Below are 19,281 nucleotides of genomic sequence, written 5' to 3' on the forward strand. Positions count from 1 at the left end.
CATAGAGGGCCTTGGAAGTTTAAGGTACTTTGCTGATCTGTACTCATAGATTTGAGAAGGACCTTAAAAGTCATCTATTCAAAAACACTCATTTTATTGAGGGAGAAAATGAGATTCAAAGAGGCTTATGTGCTTTGGCCAAAGTCAAATGTGGGAAAGCTAAACAGATCTTTGGCTCCAAATTTCAAATTATTAAATCTCTCTCTCCCTCCATCTTTCCTTCTCCCTCTCTCCTTTCTTCCCTCTCCCTTTCTCTCATTTCTCCTTTATCTCTTCTCTCTCTCTCTCTCTCTCTCTCTCTCTCTCTCTCTCTCTCCTTCTTCCCACTCTCTCTGTGTCTCTCTCTTTTGCTCTGTCTCTCTGTTTCTGTCTCTGTCTCTCTTTCACATACACATTAATATTGGTAATAAGTGCTGCAATATCCAAAATTGGATCAATATTGGATAATTGATAATGATATCATTATTATGATCAAATAATCATAATCAAATTTCAAAATTTCGAAATAATCAAAATTACTGGTAACCATTGAGGTTAAAGAAATCATGTATAATGGGTATCGTTGACAACAGTGAGTGATCGATGGTGATTTGTGAATAACAAGTGAGATAAAAGTTATTTACTAAGTAAATATATGATAGATAGACTAATAGATTGAGGGATAAGAACCAAACTATTTCACTTGTACTCATGCAATATGAAAATTTCTAGGCAAACACCTCCAGGGCTTTGAGTAGAATATAGAGAATGCAAAGACAAACATTCACAAGAATCAGATAGAATATGGCAATAGAGGACTTTTATAAATAAAATCATAGACTTCTGCACGTATTGCAATATGTTTAATTTTCTTCAAGTAGATTGTTATTTTCTTGAACTCCAGGACTAGTTTCTAACTTCTTTGCTTCTTCCATTGTGCTTAGCTCAGGGTCTGAGCCATAGAAGACTTTTAATAAATAGCCATTAATTGATTGACACTCTCCCTAGTGCAATTATGTACAAATCATTGTGTTCATTTTTCCTTTTATCATGTTTCCCAATGTAGTTAGTGGTCCAGATAACAATGTCTTCTAATGAAAATTGATTGAAACAAATACATCCTATAATACAATAAATGATGTTTTAAAGAAAACATCCAAAAGGCATATTTTCTTAAGTTTGACAGGTCTTTGCCAATTTTCTTCCTTTAGGTCCAGTGTTTGAAATGTTGTGAAGTTTATAGAATGCACTGATTTTTAGCACAGAAGTGCTGACATTATTGACATTAATTTTGGACCAGAAATCATGACTCTAAAAGACCGGTTAATATGCAAACACAAAAACAAGAAATATCTTTTCTCCTGCCCAATATCTCTAGACCATTGGATTTATTTATTTATTTATTTTTGGTATCATGAAGGGAACCCTTAGTTAGGGGTCCAAGTTCTGAAAGTGCAGCCACCTGCTGAATGTAAGCCTGATTGTCTGGGTGCCTTTCCCAGTGGTGAAGTCTGTACATGCACTTGGTTGGTTTCACTATCATCAGCAGATGTCACTAAAACCATTAGTAACTAATGGCTTGTTTAAAGGGACTTAAGAGCTAATTTGTCTAGTCAGAACAGCATCAACACAAACCTTTGAAAGCAGCGTTCTCTTAAGTCATTAGAAAATTGAGCCTGTTGTCCTTTAATTTTTAAACGGGGGAATGTATTTCAAATCAATTAAGGCACAGAGACAAATGATCTGGCGAAGTTTTGACAGCAAAAGGGTCTTTGAATAGTCGATGAAAAAAGAGAGCTGGCATGCTGCAGCCCATGGACCAATGAATCAGGTAAAGGAACCAGCAAGGAGATTTATGTGATCTTAATATGAATAAGTTGGCTCCCCAAGGGCTATTAAATAAGACGTGTTTGTCTTCTCCCGAAGGCTCCCAGTGGTTTTTAATAATGAAAGCTTATATTTAAAGGCTTCTATCTTCTCTGTACTGCCTTGAAGGGCAAGAAAACATTTCTAACTCAAATGTACTCAATTTTGTTTTTACTGATTTGGAGCTAATTCTTTTACACTGTTTTTTCCAAAATCTATTTTATCTGCCAACTCATTCTGTAGTTAAGATGTGGCCATTACTGCTAATCTTAAAATGAGTTGAAAGTACTTCTCTCATGGGAATTAACATTTATTTTCGGGGATAAAGATTCTAATTTAGGAAAGAATCCTAGATTTAAAAACTGGGAATTTAGGTTCAAATCTCAGATCTATCAAAGACTTTAAACAAACCATTTAGGAAAAAACAGGAAGAACCTTAGTAAGTTGATTTAGTTCTTCTTTTGATATCTAGTACCTACTTCACACTAGTCCCTTAGTGAATGTTTGTTGAATAAATGATTTTGACCTTTGTGTATTTCAGAAATCAATAAACAAATATTTGTTAAATATCTACTAAATACTATGTATTGAAAATAAAAGAACACATCCAACAGCCTAGGCCCTAGAAGAATGGACCTTCTATAAATGGATATAGTGGATAGAGTATTGGACTAGAGTTCAGGAAGAAAAGAGTTCAAACTGGGAAATGTGTCTTTTATAATTTCTTAAAGTTACAGGGCCTAAAGGATAACAGAATCAGAATTAGAAACCAGGTTTCTTCATTCCCAGTTGAAGGTAGGAGATTAAGAAATATCCTCTGAATTAAGCTAAACAAGTACATTAGTGTGTAAGAATTTAACAAAATAGTGTTAATATTTTCTCCTAGTCAGTCTGTAACATAAAACATGCCTTAGACTTGACATGTTCTTGATGTGGCAGTCATAGAATTTTGATGCATTTTAAGTTACTCTGGTATAATGAAACTGAGATTTCCATTTATCTAATTATGAAGAATAATATTCCATTGACACTTCAAAAGAAAAGAAATCCGAATGCAGATATGAAACTGTAGAGGGAAGTTGTTCTATCCATGTATTGAATAAATTTGTTATAGATTTTATTTAATATAATGTGGATATCATGCCAAATAAGTACTTATGTGGGATGTGGATAAAATAAGTTAACCTGCTTAGACTCAGGAAGATTAGAAGATGGTAGAATGGGATGTCATAGTTTTCTTCATATATTTTGTAAGAGAAATTATTGTAATTGTTCAGCTAAGCCCCAGAGAGAACACAAAATGAAGGAAGTTTCAAAGAAAATACTTAAGTTTAAAGAGACAAAATTCTTAACAATTAGATCTATATTAATTATGTGTTCCAATGAGCAAAACTTTATGTTCTCTCTCTCTCTTACATATCCCAAACTCCATTAAAAAACAAAAGTACTCTAACAAATTTGTAGTTGAGCAAAATGTTCTGCATTGACAGCTAAAATTCTCTAAAATTGGAATGGACTTCATTAAGATTGACTGTGTTGACTCATTGAAGGTCTCAAAGACCATTTCTACTGCTTGAAAAATTGCCAGAAGTTATACTTTCTAAGTAAGCTTAGATAAAATAGGGTTACTGGGACCTTCCAAATCTGAAATTCTTTTAAGTCTTTGATTCTGATTTAAGATGGTGATTAAGGGCAATATTCTACAAGTAATTAAATGAACTCAAATATTTCCAAAATAATTCCTTTTTTCAGAATGAATATTTATTAAGCATTCAGGGACACTTTGCAGTTTTTTTCTCTGTTGAAGTGACTATGCTAAATATTGGGGTACAATGCTTTAAATGGCACAATGCTTACTTTCCAACAACTTACTTAGGGAGGAAGGAGTTAAGATTTTGGCACATAAGAACAACATAAAATAGAATATGTGGTTCATGCAAAGTCACCTAGATAAAGCACTCTTTGAAAATTTGGAGAAAGAAAAAAACATTTTAACTTTGCATAGATCAGAGAATACTATATAAAACTTGAGCTTTGAAGAAAGTAAGGATTACGAAAAGCAATGCAAGAAGACAATGCATTGCAGGGATTGTGAGTTAGCCTGATCAAATGCAAAGAGATGGAATAGGATATGTTGAGGTTGAGAAGTTTTAACTGGAGCATATTTTGTGTGAAGAGAAGAAAATCAAACATGTCCTAATTGAAAAGATTCTAAAAAGCTAGTTTAAGTAATTTGTATTATATAATAAAGGAAATTGGGAATCAGTAAACTTTTTTTGAGCAAGAGAGTGACATAGTCAAATATGTCTAACCCTAACTATGGTCAAACTATGAGAAGATTATCTTGGCTTCTTGATAAAAGATGGGTCAGAAATAGGAGAAATTGGAAGCACGAAGATTAGAAACAATTATATTATAATACCCCCAGTGATTGAAGATAAGAAGGAAAAGATGAAGGCTTGGTGAGGGGAAGAGATAGTTGAAAAAGTATTATGGAGGTCAAATTTCTGGGTATGATTAGGTATGAATGGTAAATGAGTGGAAAAAGTCAATCAAGGTTATTGAAATGGTATGATTAGGACAATAGTAGCACAAACAACAGTGGGAAGTTCTCACAGGAGGAGCTATCTACCAAGTCAGTGGATTCTTATAAGAGTAAGTGTACTCTTGTAAATTTAAGTCAGAAATTAAAATAAAATAGTAACCATTTGTGAAAATCAGAAAGAGTTAGGAGTCAGAAGAAGAAAGATATCCATTACTTTCATGTTTCTGTCAATTGTTAAGCAACTCATTGCCTGAGTATTTGATTTCCAAAAACAAAACAAAACAAAACAAAACAAAACAAAACAAAATCAGAGTCAAGTGAAAGAGAGTCAGGTGCCCAAGACCCACGTCTGGTACAAGGTGTGAGATCCTTGGCAAGCCTTTGAAACTTTGAATTTTACTTTAGGAAACTTTGTAAGACTATATGAAGAGGAGGGGCCTATCTACATTGGTATAGAAGAGTTCTTTTCTAGGAGCTTTTTATATGATAGATATAGATATAACTCTATACATGTATGTGTGTATAACATAGATATCATTATATCAAATATATCATCAATCATATGTATATCATTAAAAATCCAGTATTTAATACTGGACCTACCTATAGACCAGATACTGTGCTAGGGGTTAATGATCAAGAAAATTTATCTTTTTAGTATTCTAATCTACCCTTATACTGCATTAAAATATATTTTTAAAATTTATATTATGAATTTATATTTTTACATTTAAATTTATATATTTATATATATTATGATATATATTAAATATATATTAAATTTATATATTATATATAATATATAATATAAAATTAAATTTTATATTAAATATCTATACATTTATATTTTCAGTTTTTTATTTTTTAACTTTTTTAGTTTTTAAATTTTGTCTATGGGGTTTTTTGCATTGAAAATTTTAAATATTATTTCATATCTTTAACATTTTTACACTTGTCTATTTTTAAAATTTGTTAAAATGTATTTTCAATTTGTGGAAAAAATAAGCATTTCTATAACATAATATAATCATTAAAAAATTATTGCACTTGAAACTGCAAAACTATTATGTATTATTTCTTATCACTTTTAAATATACAAAAAGTTATATAAATTTCCTTTTTTTCCTTTTTTTTCTTCCCTTCATCCATTCACTCTGCTCTAGAGATGGAAATTATAAACAGAAAACTAAATAAATTGGAAGAATTCAGAATGTTATTGCTAAGAATACTGTATAACAAGGTTAGAAATTTGAGAGACAATAATAAAAGATGGTAATAGATTTAAAAAAATGAAGGGAGAAAACATCCTGAGATAATTCCCATCTTCCACACCCCAAAAACCCAATCCCACTCCATGAATAGAAAAAGTTTGATGTCTTTGAAACCACTGGTCTAGAATAATGCCTGCACATAGTAGGTGCTCCATAAGGATTTACTATAATTTGCTATTTCTGTTCAACCTACCTCCCCTTAAGATTATATACTTACAAAATGGAGAGTAACTGAGTTTTTTCCATAAATCAAAAGCTATTTAGTCTTCCTTGGTAGGCTGCCAAACCTTTAAAAATAGCATTCTGCAAAAATACTTTAATAATCAATTATAATGTTGTATATACTTAATTCTTTTTGGTGACACCTGAATCATCATTAATGGAGTGACTTTTCTTCCTTAAAATAATCTACTTTTTCTTTCTGAGAAATCAGATACTAAATAGACAGAAATGTTTCAGGCTTGCCAAAAAAAAATCCCATTTGATCTAAAAATCAATCCTAGGTTAGTCCTAATATCTACCAATGAAGAAAGTGATGGTGAGAAATTTCTTGCCCAGGGTTATAGTGACAATTCATGTGGCAGAATTTAAATTCAGGTCTTCCTAATTTCAGTTTCTGAACTCTGAAAGTTATCTGGGGGCAAAGAGAGAATAAATGGCAAAAGCAAATCTTTGTCACATTTTGGACTGTTCCCAAGTCCTTTTGACCTAATGCCAACTTTCTATCTGCAGTGACATGCTAACTCATGTCTTTTTACATCATGTTCAACATTAAAAGCAAATCAATATATTAGTCCATAAAAAAGGAATGACAATATGTTCTGTTTATGTTTTAGAAAAGTAATGACAAGACTAGCCAGGGGAATATGTGTCAGAAATACTGAGTGGTAGACTTTTTTTTATCCTGTTGGCCAAGGCTAGTAATATAATAATAATAATAATAACAATAAAATCAATCTAAACCTTCTGGTTTTTTATTCTAGCAGTGCAAATATTAGAATTTAAATAGTTTGTCCTTGCATATGTTTTATAGTATGGGATGGATATAATGGGTCCCAGCCTGAGCTGGAATTTCTGTTTGTTGATTTTTTAATTAGTGAGAAGATATCTCTTATTATTCAGAAAGAAAGATTACAGTCCATAAGCATGATTAAATAATACAAAAATACAGAACCTCTGTTTAATAAAGAAAGAAGATAAACCTCCCCACCTCCTCCAAGTTATAAAATTATTATTTTTAAACATAGTTGGCTTGAGTTTAGAGCATGGAAAAAAAACATATTTCATTCTCTTGGGGCTTATTATGGGTAGAGAATTGGCTAAGAGAGAAGGGGAAATGAATGGAAATATTGTCTTTATTACCACTGACCATGCCAATTGTAACCAGGCTCTTTTGGCTTCAGGAGAAGGGAAGAAAGCTAGAAAGTTGGTTGGAGTACAAAGTGTAGGAGGGGAATAGGAGAATGAGTAAATAGGGCAAAAGAGGAAAAAACAGGAAATAGGAAGGAAAACTGCATTTGGAAGGAAAGATTGGAAAGATACATTATGTGCCTTCAGCAGCTGGTTAGGGTAATGTTCTTGGTGGGTTTTCTTGAGGTCTTGGAAGAGCCTTTTCAGCAGATTAATCACCACAAGAATAGCCAGGTGTTAAAGTCCAAATCCTTTATTATCTCCTTCACAATCTTGTTTCCTTGCCTGGGGCCTGGGTCAGCTTTCTAGAGAGCCTTTCAGACTGGCCTTGATCTCAGTAAGGGAAGTGCAGGAGGTCAGACACAAGGTGTTGTGAGATGAAGTGAATAAATCTGGTTCTTCCTCCCTTCCAAGTCTGTGTCTGGCCCTTCTGAGTCTCTCTCTAAGCCCTTCTGAGTCTGTCTCTGGCTCTCACTCTGGCTGAATTTGTCAAAGCTTTATATGCTTTACTTTGAGTATAAACCAATCATTATATCACTAAGAAACCATTATTTGTTGTAAGATTAAATCAATCATACTGAACTTAGAGAACTATTAAGCACCATGCTAAACTAGATCACTATTGTCTCATCAATTCCACTGAATTAGCACCTTGTAAGAATCCTTGTTTCAGAGTTCTGGCCTATAACAGGTTAGTAGTAATAAATTTGCCATGAAATTAAATGTCCCTTTACCCATATCCTTCTACAACTATTTTGGAAATTTCAGGTTTTTTATTGATACAATTGAAAAAGAATAAAGCACCTGAACAAATGTAGTATAATAGGAATGGATCAGTCTGTTGGGAGAGATCAGCCCAGCATATAGGAAAGCACTTGATAGAGATGAAACTTCAAGTTTTATCCACTTAGATTTTTAAACAGCAGCTTAGAAACTCAGAAATGTGATATATATTTAGAATTTACATATATATACATATTTCCTCTCCATATACATATAATATACTAAGAATTAATATAGCATTCTAAATTCCTACCTGTTATTTTAAATATGCAAACCTGAAGATATGTACCAAACTTGCATTAAGTAACAAACAGATCAATAAGTGATTCACTCAACAGCATTTATTAAAATTGTGAGCCAGATATTGTACTGAGAGATGACAATATTCTGACATATAAATAACATGTCTATAGCTATATAGAAATAAATATAACTTAAATATAACTTTATATCCCTTATCAATAGATAAAGAGATGATAGATTGCTATAAAATGATAGTAGAATGCTAGATAAATATATATATATATATACATATATATATATATGTATATATATATATATATATATATATATATATATATAGAAAAAAACAGATGTACAAAGCAAGGTCAAGTAGGTATCTCTAGTGCTTAGTACAGTACTTGTCACACAGCAGGTGCCTAATAGAGTTTACTGACTGACTGATTGACAGTTTAGTGAATAACCCATTGTTCCCTTAACTGGAAAGCTTGTGAACCCTCTTAAGGCAAAATGTGTATCCTCTGTATTTTCTCTGTTCCCTATAACAGGACAATACTGTGCCCACAGCAGTGTTTAATAAGTGATTGATTGCTGGAAAACTGACATATCCAGAATATCACACCATTAGGAAGAGAATAGAGGCCTTCTACCCAAGGCAGTGCTACAGACATTACCTTCAGCATCAATTCTAAGCAAAGAACCAAATTTGAGTATTTTTAGAGAAGCTATGCCAGCACTTCCAATGACCTCATTGTCTTTTAATAATATTGGGAAATGTTCATACCAGGCCACTTTGGGGCTTTGGTTGGATGAGATGAAAAAAACATTAAAATATTTGTTCATTACTTGTAATAATTTTGTGCTTATTATTAAATTTCATTTTAATAGAGCTTGATAAGTATGCTTCCAAATGAAAAAAATATGATAATCTGACGGAAAGTCAAGGAAATGATCCATGTACATGCCATTGATCCAATTCAATTCAACATACATTTATGGGATCCCTACAATGTACAACATACTTTCCTAAGTGTCTCAGGCATGAAAACAAAACAAAAGAAAATAAAAGTCCCTGACCTCAAGGAGCTTATTACATGTAGAAATAGGCCTAGACCTATGATTTCATTATTATAAAGATTTTTCTGGTGAGTAAATCCCTCTATCAATGCATATCCAAACCTCATATGCATTTTTGATCTTGGAGAGGTTAAATAGTTTTTCCAGGATCGCTTATCCAATGTATATTCAAGCAGGGACATATACTAATGCTATCTAATTTTGACAGGAAATATAATACTAAGGGATATAGAAAGGGGAAGAAGATGAAATCAGAGAAGGGCTTTTTAAGTTAGTTTTGGAGGAACCTAAGGATTCTTGATTAATGAAGATGCGAATGAAGGAGGGAACCTGGAAAATGGAGGTTTATGACGGGTATATTAGAAGACTCATTTTGACTAGAATGGAGAATGTGAAAAAAAATGATTAAAATAATGCCAGAAAAGAAGGCACAAGACAGTTTATGTTATAAGTAGAGCCTTTAGTCATTCAAGGTATCTGCCATACTCCTAAAACATAATCCAATCCAACATTTTCTGCCAGATCTTCTCTTGGTTATTAAGGAGAAAGACTCAGGAATCAATCAAATGTAAAGTGGACTAAATACTTGTATACTATTGCCAATAAATTGTTCTTTGTCCTTTATTGTGGGTTGTTTTTAAAGTCCTGCTTAAATAAGAAGAAATGTTTCAAAAAAAGCATGAAAGCTATTTTAGTCTATGACTTTTAAAGGTATGGGATCAACATTCAACTCAATGCTAGTTAGTCACTGTATGAAACATGCTTTCCCTATAGCTATTGATTGGATTGTCCCCAATGTGATTTTTTCAATTTCAAGGTAGGGTTTGAAAACTGACCTTTCAGAGACCTCATTTTTTCCTCTCACTCTCATGTTGTTTTGTATTTCCATTAAGTTTTGGGTTCAGAAATATAACTGCCAAAAAAAATTGTTAGGTAAATTTTGGCTGTGGAACACATACCCTCAAGGCCAGTTTGTGGGGATTTCTACTACTCTGTGTCTATTTTTGTTTCTAGTGCCCTATTTGTCCTCCCTCTAAAACTCTATTTCTGGGAAATGAGCATTATGACTCATGCCTAGAGCCCCATGGTGCGCTTTAATATTAAATATAGGGATCCTAATACAGCTATGGATTTAGAAACTTTTCTCAAAGCTCTTTGAAATATGATATATATCAAACACAATTTGCTGGATTATCAATGGACATTCTTGGACACAGAGAAAGGAGTCAATGTTGTTAACTCACACCTGATAGAATTCTGACAAAATTCTCCAAATGTTAAGAGGCAGTTAAATAACGCCAATATGTCTCGAAACAGATGTTGATATTCATTGAAAAGTAAATAAAGATGATGGAGTCAGAAAACAGGGATCATGGAGAGAAGAGAAATTTAGAGAGAGATAAAAGAAAGAGAAACTTATGCCCCTTAATACTGCTTCTGAGTACTAAGAACATCCAAGGATCTCAGGATAATAGATTTAAAATTTGAACCTGAATTTAGTCCAAATTAGTCATTTTATAAATGAGAAACTTGAGGCCTATAGCTATTAAATGACTTGTTTGAAGTCACATAGACAGTAATTAGCAAGTTCAAGATTTGGATCTAAGTTTTGTGCCTCCAAAAGTTCTCTTTCCACTTTACTATGCTGTAAATGCTTCCATTTTGTCAACTTCTAGTTTTAGAACATAAGACTTTAGTATTGAAAGGAATCTTAGAGTTTATTATACAAATAAAAATCATGGAATATAATGAACATCCATGACTCAAGATTGTTGGTAACCAATAGAAAGGGCAAGGGAAAAAGAAATAATGAGATGATGATGATGATGATGATGATGATGATGATGATGGTACTATTGGTGAAAAAATATACACAATATAATTTGTTAACTTTAAAAACTTGATATACTTGCCCACCATGACCCACTACCATCATCCGCATTTTCATAATCTACATCACAATCACCTTCACTTTCACCTCCACTACAAGTTTTTAAAGTTAACAAATTATATTGTGTATAATTTTTCAAATTATCCTTACAACTACTGTGGGAGTTAAGTATTTTTGTAAAGATGAGAAAAGAGATCCAGAAACTAGTTAGAATGCTGGACTTAGAATCAGAAAGTTCAATCATGCCTCAGATATTTCCTATTAGTGAGACTCTGGGTAATTCATTTGAACTCCCTCCACTTCAGTTTTCTCATCTGTAAAATGTACATAATAATATTTCAGTTCACAAGGTTAACATAAGGATCAAATAAGATTACCTCTTCAAAGTTCATTCAAAGTCTTCAAACCCTAAGTGCTATATAAATCCTAGCTATTAGCTATTTGGTGGTTCAGCCAGGTATATCTAAAACTTTGTGATCCCATTTAGGGTTATCTTGACAAAGATACTACAGTGGTTTACCACTTCCTTAGCCAGCTAATTTTACAGATAAGGAAATTGAGACAAATTGTTAAGTGACTTTTTCAGGGTAACATCATTAAGTGTATAAGTCCAGATGTGAAAGCAGGAAGAGTAGTTTTCTTAACTCTAGGTTTGGTACTCTATTCACTGTAATACCAGTTATTAGCTATTGCTTCCTGAAAAAGGGAAGTTACTTCTCAAGGAATAACAGGTAAAACATCCTCTTAGCAACATCTTTTATTTTTGGATAGTTCTAATTGTTCCACGACTTCAACCTTAAATTGGTCTCTTTGCAACTTCACTCATTCATTGCTTTGGGTTCTGCCTTTTGAGATCAAACAAATCAAGTCTAATCCATCTTGCAGAACCTAGCCCTTCACATATTTGAAGACAGCCCTGATGACTAAATACCCCCAGTTTTTCGCTTGATTCTCATTTGCCATTCTCCTGGTTGTCCTTCTTTGGATATTTTTGTGCTGTTTCTAACATCCCTGCGGCTCCCAAAACTGAACATAAACACTAAATGATGTCTGATTAAGGAAGTATATAGTATTAAGAGTAATCCATGTAAAATTTGTTGTGTAATATTTCAGTGCCCAGAAACCTGACTCTCTAAATCATTTGAAATAATTTACTTAAAAAATGGGATACATGGCAGTCCAGCACTTAGTTTATTAAGAACCTACTAAATGTTGGACACTCTTTTAAGTACTATTGATAGTTCTATTGGCAATTTTGACCTCAAGGAATTCATAGTCTAATAGAGAAAATAACATGCGAAACAACTACATACACACATGATATACACAACATGCCTGGGATATGATCAGTTGAAAGGGGATGGGAAAAGTAGAAGATGCAACTTGAACCAAAATTTATCCGAAGCTGGGGACTCCAGGAAGTGGATGTAAGGAGGGAGGGGTTCCAAGGCCTGGAAAATGATGGCTGAACTTTGCAAGAAACAGAAAGGAGGCTGATGTCACCAGGCTGCAAAGTACTGTAGGAGTGTAAAATCTAAGAAAACTATAGAAGTAGGAGGAGGTTATGAAGGGCTTTGGAAATCAAACAGAGGATTTATATTTGATCTTTCAGGTAATAGGAAGCCACTGAAGTTTATTGAATGGAGACATGATATGGTCAGAAGCTCATTTTACAAAGATCAATTTGATAGCTAAGTGGAGAGTGGATTGGAGTTGGGTTTGGGAGGGGAGATTATGTCAGATTATGGAGAGTAATCTAGGCAAAACACCTTGCCAACATTAAAACTTTAAATAAATAAGAGTTATTGATATTATAATTAAAAAAGAAGCTCAGATCCAAAGAAAGGAATTCATTTTCCTAAGACAGAACAGGAACTAGAACCTGGGACTTTATTTTTCAGTCATTTTCTTTTGAGTCCAAATCTTTCTGACCCTGCTTGAGGTTTTCTTGTCAGAGACACTGGAGTATTTTGCCAATTCATTTTACAGATGAGGAAAGTGAGACAAATAGGTTAAGTGACTTGGTCAGGGTCACACAGTAAGTGGGTGAGTTCACATTTGAACTCAGGTTTTCCTTGCTCCAGGCCCAGTCCTTTATTCTGCTGTGGCACTAGTGGCCCCACAACAGATGCCTAATGTGAAATATTTTATAGGATTAAGCAAGAAGAACTGTGCAATTGGGCTTTAGGCTTTTATAACTGTTAATTATTCTTAACAAAGGTGACTCCATTTCTAGCATGACAAATAAGGATAATAAGATTTCTGGAGAGTAGAAGAAAAGGAGAAATCCCCTTTCCTGCTATACAACATAATTTCTATGTAGAAGAACATAACTTCTACAGGGTTGTGTTCCTGTAGTATTAGAGAAGGGACACTTTGATCTCAAGGACTATTCACAGCTTGGAATTTGAATATAACTGAGCTGGTGGTTGGTGGGTGGGCAGGGGTCAGGTAAGAGGTTTTCCTTTGACCTCTGGTGGTACAAAATAGCAGCAGTCCACCTGGACTCAATCTATAGGTTAATTGTCAATAGAACTTTAATCAGCTGTAGTAGTTTGCAAAGCAGCATGCCAAATTGGGACATCTGATAACCTTTCTCCCAGGAGAAAGAAGAGGACTTTTATTTCTTCAGGGGATTTTTTGGTTTATGTCAAAGCATGGAAAGAAACTACAATGGCTTTGCTGGTTCCCTTTGCCACCTAATGTCTTTCCTCTTTTATTACCTCCCATTGACATTGTCTATATTTTATATTTGCAACAAATAGTTTGCAAGCTATCTTCTTCATTAAAAACAGACACCTTAAATTTGGAGACTATCTTTTGATGTTCTTTTTATTCCCAAAATTTAGCACAGTAACTGGAGCTTAAAATGTTTGCTGATTGCTTGCTAGTGGAAAGGTAGTAAGTCTGTGCTGTGGTGGAGACTCAGAGAGCACACTTCTAGGAAAGTGATCATTTTGATAGAGTTGTTAGAACATTGAGAAATCTCCCAATCCTCAACTCCATTTGTAAAAGGAGTAAACTGAGAGAGGTCAAGTGAGTGTCTAACATTATCACACACTTAGTATTTGGCAGACCTAGGACTTTAATCTGTTATTGCTGTTGTTGTTCTCTTGTTTCACACTCTCATGATCCCATTTGGGTTTTCTTGGAGTGGTTTGTCATTTCCTTCCTCAGATTTTTTTTTTAACAGATTTTTACAAATTACGAAACTGAGGCAAACTGGGTTAAGAGACATGCTGAGGGAAATATGACTACTATGTGTTTGAGCCTAGATTTGAAAACAGGAAAATGAGTCTTACTGCTCCAGTTTCACTACTCTTTTCATTGCTCCATCTGGTTGCCCTGAATTCAGCTGACCCTTGAAGGATTTTCTAACTTAAAGGAAAAGGTAGATTTTATACTCTAGTGGATATTACCCTATATAATCCAGAGACTGAAAAAGTACACTAGCAGAAAAAAGACAGTTTCAGGACTGCCCATTAATTAGGGAATGGCTAAACAAGTTGTGGTATATGATTGTGATGGAACATAAAAATGATAAGCAGATTGATTTTTAAAAAAATATGAAAAGATTATATGATATAATGAAAAATGAAATGAGTAGAGCCAAGATAACATTGTAATCAGTGACAGTAATAGTGTTTGAAGAATAATTGTGTATGACTAAGCTATTCTGAGTATTATAAACACTTAACCAATTACATGCCTGTATATACATATATATATATATATATATAAATGTATATGTATATACAAGCATGTAGTATATATATGCATATATATATATATATATATATACAGGCATGTAGTATGTATATATATATACACACATTTGTGCATGCATGTGTATTTTATTTATATTTGTCTATCTGTGTATATGAAGAATGACAGCTTTCTCTGGTATAGTTGGTGGGTATATAGTATATTAACTATATATATAAGAAGGGAGACATTTTGAAACTTAAAATGTAACAAAAGGTTTAAATAACTTAAATTAAAAAAAAACATAAAAAGAAGAACAGGACCAATATTCTTCACTTTTCCTCATAAAACCACAGTAGTAAGCAAGGACAGAGTGATAAGCCTAGAACTGTCAAAGGTAGTTATGAGCAGACTGAGCTAAAGAGAACAATCCTTTCATGAAAGAGACTTTTGGTAGAGACAAATAAGAGGGAATAGTTGGAGAAAGAAATGAAAACAAATAACACTCCTTTGCTTAGAGGCAATTTATTGTTGCAATACATTGGATTTGACATCTCAGGGAGTGTAAAATTTTTATTCACAAAAGAAGGAGAAAGATAAGGCAAGAGTGGGCTGATGGAAGATTCCCTACAAAATTACAGAACAAAACTCAACAAACAAAAATAAAATTCCCAACCAAGAACCTTGCAAACATCAAAGTTGTGTATATTTACCAGCTAGAGCAATGCCAAAGTATTTCTGAGCCTCAGGCAATACTTCACTTCTGAGCCTATTCCTGGCACTTAGCACCCTATCTCAATGGCTGGGGGCATTTTCAAATTGGGTAATTAAGGACTCCAAAGGAATGCTTGTAAAGCTTTTAATGGTTCTCTCTCCCTCTGTTAGCCCCACAACACACAGAGTTACAGGTCACACAGACTGCTTTCTCCCATTCCCCTGATTGTAGAGCTAATATTACTGAAGAATAATCGTTATAATAATAGTTTATCTTTGCATGGTCCTCTAGGAGTTCACAAAGGACTTTCCTCTCCAACAGCTTAGGGAAGAAAGTTATATATCAGATATAACTAGGAAAATCAGTGAGTTTAGTTATCTTATCATCACCATTCATTCTCTGAACACTGAAGAGGCGGAAAAATGAATTTTTCTCCAGAAATATTTATTTTTTTTAATTTGGTATTTTAAAAGACCCAATGAAATAAAAAATTCCCAAATGGCGGAAGTAGAAGAAGTAAATGGAGGTTTCACATAAGCAGATTTAAAGTTACAATATCCATTCTCCTAGGATGACCAAGAAGTAGTGGGTTCTCCCTAGGATCTCTATAAAAAGCCTGAATGACAACTTGCCAGTCATATGCTACACTCGATTTCTCTCATATATAAGCCTTCTTATAAGGTCTCTCATGGATATAAGAATCCATATTTCTAAAAACAGACTTCCATAAAAATAGAATTAGAACTTCTAAAATCAATTCCAACTTTTCCTAAAATTGAATTTATGCCCTTCCCACTTCCAATTGCCAGTACCATTCATCCCAAATGATTTTGTTTATATAAACACAGATACATGTATGTATATTTATATGATTATACACATATCCACATGTATATATACACTTGTATATATGTATTTGTAGCTATTCCTTTATATTTATGATGCATTTAATTTATAATTTATGTATATTTATATAATTTATTAGAATGTAATCTTCCTTTTATTTATTTTTTTTTAATTATTTTCTCCTTTGATCCTTACAACAGCCCTGGGAGACATATGCTATTACTATCCCTTTTATTTTTAACAGATGAGGAAACTGAGGCAATTGGAGATTAACTGACTTATTGTATTTGTATGCCCAGTGCCCAGCACAATGCCTGGAAATATTGTAGATACTTAAGAAGTATTTGTTCACTGATTGTGAAAATCAGTGCTTAAATTATGCACAATTGTCAAATGCAGAGTTTGGTCTAAGAAAGACAAAACAGTATTAATTATAAACATGAATTATTTCTCTTAAATTGGAGGCATGCTGCAGAGGAATTGGCATAAACCAGACTGAGGCAAAGTTCTGAGTCTAGCAAGTCCAACTCTAAAGAATCTTGGTATATAAAGCTCAAGGGATGCTCAATCTGCATTCTTATTAACTGATTCTGATTCCCAGGTCAATACAACATCTTCTGGATAGTAAGGGAGCTCAATCAAATGAAGCTTGTTAGTGAAGTCATTAATCATTCCATTTTCACATTCAAGTACAATGCTTTCAATATAGCAGGTACTTAAGAAGTTCTTATTGATTGATCATGTGAAAATCATGATAATACTGCTTAAACTATGTGCATTAAGAAGCCAGATTAATGTGAGAAATTATGGTTGGGAAAATCAGTTAGTTTACTAAGCCTTAGTTTCCTCATTTATAAAATGGGACTATTACACTTCTATCACATACATCATTGTATTTTGGGAGGATCAAATGAGATTAGGCATGTAATTGTTTTGCATAGTAGTAAGGTTTTTAAGAATGAAATATTATATGAATAAATAATTCAGTCAACACGAATTCATTACATGCTTCTCAAGTGGCAGTGATTAGATTGTTGGACTCGGGACTCAGGAAGATCTAAAATCAATCCTCTCTCAGATAAGTACAGCTATGTCACCCTAGGCCAGTGACTTGAATTCTTTCAGCCTCAGTTTCCTCATCTGTCAAATGGGGATAGTATTGACATTTACATAATAATCTTGTAAGCTTCAAATGAGATAACATGTAAACCATTTTGCACAATTTAAATTACTATATAAATACTCATTAGAATTGTTATAAGGATAGCTGGAAAAGAGGAGTTAAAAGGCTTCCCATGGATATAAAAATCCATGTTTTTAAAAACAGAAAGGGCCATGTGCTAATCAATATTGTCTCTACAGACCTCTGTTGTTTCCCTTGAGGTCTCACCAGCTAAGATTTTTTTGGGGTAGTTACTACAATTAAATTTGGGATTGAGCACTCCACTATGTGGATATTTTCTATAAGTCTTTTTCTCTCTTCAGTCACTGGTAAATTCTTTAATTTTCTGCAACACTGGCTGCTGTTTTTGGATACATGACATCATGGGGCTGAAATTTCATGTGTATGCATGTGTGTGAGAGAGAGGAAGAGAGAGAGGAAAGAGAGGAAGAGAGAAAGAAGAAAAGAAAGAAGAAGAGAGGAGAGGAGAGGAAAGACAGACAGAGAAATATACAGAGAAACACATACACACACACACACACACACACACACACACAGTGAGATTTTGTGAAACACCAAATTTACTAGGGGTTCATCTTATCAGTTTATACTCCAAAGCCCAATGAGATTGGTGTCCTCATATTAATTCCCCATGAAGTTCAGTTTAAATTTAAAATATTTATGGGGAAGAAGCTGAAAATATTAAGATAGATTAATCCAATCCCACCCCTCACCACCCAAGAATGCCCCCCTGCCCGCCCTCTTACTGGCAGTAGATGAATTAAATGACAATTTATGCATGTTTGAAAGCTATCGACTTCTCTTTATGTTCTTCCTCCATTCTTTAGTTTTGCCTTCAAAATCAATTGGAGAGTTAGACACACAGATACATACATATATACTTGCACATATACATGCTTGTGGATATATTGTACATATATATGTGTTTGTGTGTGAAAAACACAAAGTGAAAAATATGAAATAAATGCTGTCCTCAAAGAGTTTCACCACATTAGACCATTTTGGACAACCTCTTTCTTTTTCTTACCACCATCGCTACAAGAACCTTGTAGACTACAAGTAGAAACTTGGTCAGAAGTCCCATAATTTTTATTTTAACAAAATTTTATAACTGTATATATGTATATATATATGTATATATAACTGTATATATTTTAGATGAGGAGTTTGATATGTATATGCCCACATGCACATATATATATATATATATACAGATGTATAAAATATTGAAAGAATTTTAATTATATAAAATTATATATCATATACATATATATGTATGGAAACATAATATACATATATCTATATATTGTATTCTACATATGCACACATACAAACATATAAACATATCTACAGAAATGGCCTGTTTCATATTTTTTCTTTTGTGTTCTCCAGAGCTTAATATAGTTCCTAGATCTAAGAAGACATTAAACAACAACTTGTTGGATATATTGATTTCAGTAAAGTAAAATCATTGTATTCTTTGCTTTTTCTTCCCATCTTAAGTACTAACTCTTCAAATACTTACCTTTCACCTAACTTTAATAAGGGAGAGCAGAAAGAAACTTACACAAAGTCTAATGATTAATTTCAAACAATTTCCCAAAATGAATGATTTATAAGGAGTTACCCCAAATTGTTTTACCACATATGAATTTTTTTCAAGCTTTATGGAAGTGAATAAATAAGTAATCAAATGAATGTAAGCAATCACCTGCCCTACTAACATTATATAATTTGTTAACCACAAGTCAGTTAATGTCTCTTTTCTTT

Source organism: Sarcophilus harrisii, chromosome 4 (assembly GCF_902635505.1).
Source record: "Sarcophilus harrisii chromosome 4, mSarHar1.11, whole genome shotgun sequence".
Classification (NCBI taxonomy): domain Eukaryota; kingdom Metazoa; phylum Chordata; class Mammalia; order Dasyuromorphia; family Dasyuridae; genus Sarcophilus; species Sarcophilus harrisii.